The 1,784-nt window shown below is 41.2% G+C and overlaps 1 non-coding gene across 1 annotated transcript; it reads right to left on the bottom strand.

Annotated features, from left to right (window-relative positions):
* Nucleotides 1-974: 974 nt before the first annotated feature.
* LOC120283167 lies at nucleotides 975-1,080 on the bottom strand. Its single transcript, XR_005543166.1, has one exon. It is a non-coding gene; the product is annotated as a small nucleolar RNA R71 (small nucleolar RNA).
* Between the last annotated feature and the right edge of the window lie 704 nt (nucleotides 1,081-1,784).

Raw genomic sequence — 1,784 nt, 5'->3', positions numbered from 1 at the left:
CGGTTAGGAGACATAATAGTTGGTCTTGCACTTGAAGCAATCATCCTAGTGGGAGCAATGTCCGAGAGCCCCACTTTCAATCAAATGCCTTTCCTCTCGCATTATTATGCCTCTCTTTCTTATTTTCTTTAGTTCTTTTCATATTGATTTTGTTCACACCACTACTGATTCATATTCACTTTAGTTAAATAGCAATCTTTGTGTTTCTAATCACTATTCCCAATGGATTCGATTACCCACTCACTGGGTATTATTACTTTGAGAAACCCGTGCACTTGTGGATGACACGCATGGGGTGTTTTAAGTTTTTGGTGTCGTTGCCAGGGAATATGTGTTTTAGAAACACTTTGCACTTTGCTATTTTAGCCATTCATTATTTACTCTATTTCGCACTTTCTTATTCTATCATCATTCTAATTTGTTTTTCTTTCTTTGGTTGCAGCTCCAGGTTATAACCCGAGGGAACCCTTCAACATTGGTTGAAGAAGATCCTGAACTTGAACGAACACTTCATAGAAGGGGTAAAGAACCTGTGCAAGAACATAATCATTCAGCTGAAAAAAAGGGTGAAGGATCTAAAAATATGGCTGAACAAGAGGGCCAACGAAGAACTCTTTCAGATTTTGTTAGACCTACTATTTATGGGACATAATCAAGCATTGTGAGGCCACCAGTAGCAGCCCAAATTTTTGAGTTGAAGCTGGCCTATATTCAGATGGTTCAACAGTCCGCACAATTTAATGGGTCAGCTGATGAAGACCCGAATAATCATATTGAGAACTTCTTTGAAGTGTGCGACATGTTGAAGATCAATGGGGTTTCTGATGATGCAATTCGCATGAGGGCTTTCCCATTCTCTTTGTAAGGAAGGGCTAAATAGTGGCTCCATTCATTGCCAAGAGCTTCCATTACAACATGGAACGAAATGGTAGAAGGTTTCCTTGCAAGGTACTTTCCTCCAAGAAAATCAGTAAAGCTTCATAATGGGATATCTACATTTGTTCAGATGGAGCTTGAAACTTTGTTTGAGACTTGGGAATGACTCAAGGACCTTTTGCGGAAGTGTCCACAACGTGGGTTCTCCAAGTGGATGATCATTAATACATTTTATAATGGGTTGAGCTCAAGCAACAAACAACTTCTAGATGCTCCCGCAGGAGATACAATGGGGAACAAGACTCCCGAAGAAGCCAGGAAATTGATTGAAGAAATGGCTTTGAATAGCTACCAATGGAATGCAAGAGAAAGGAAGAAAGTGACCGCCCTCCATGAAATTGATGTGGTTACATCCTTGGCAGCAGAAAGTAGAGGCATTGAGCAAGAAATTGGATATATTGACTTTACCAAGGATACTCACAATCACAAGTTGCGATGGTTGTGGCGGTTCGCATATGCCATCCGATTGTCCTATTTTGATTGCTACTTTAGCCCCAACTAAACAAGTAGGCTTTGTGGGCAATTCAGGAAGAGGACAAGGCAATCCTTATAGCAACACCTACAACCGAGGGTGGAGAAGCCATCCCATCTTTTCTTGGAATAACCAAGGGGAATAAAAGGCCATGGCACCACCGGGTTTTTAATAACAACAAGCCCCGAACATGGAGAATCGGGGTTCAGGCTTGAAAACCCGGATGACTGATTTAGAGAAAGGTTTGACAAGATTCATCCAGTCATCGGATACAAGGTTTCAATTGGTTGAAGCTACACTTCGTAACCATACTGCGTCATTGCACAATCTAGAAAATCAAGTGGGGCAAATTGTGAAGTCTCTATTGGAGAGACCA

This window comes from Dioscorea cayenensis, chromosome 18 (assembly GCF_009730915.1).
Source record: "Dioscorea cayenensis subsp. rotundata cultivar TDr96_F1 chromosome 18, TDr96_F1_v2_PseudoChromosome.rev07_lg8_w22 25.fasta, whole genome shotgun sequence".
Lineage (NCBI taxonomy): Eukaryota > Viridiplantae > Streptophyta > Magnoliopsida > Dioscoreales > Dioscoreaceae > Dioscorea > Dioscorea cayenensis.
This window is presented reverse-complemented; position numbering and strand designations above follow the sequence as displayed.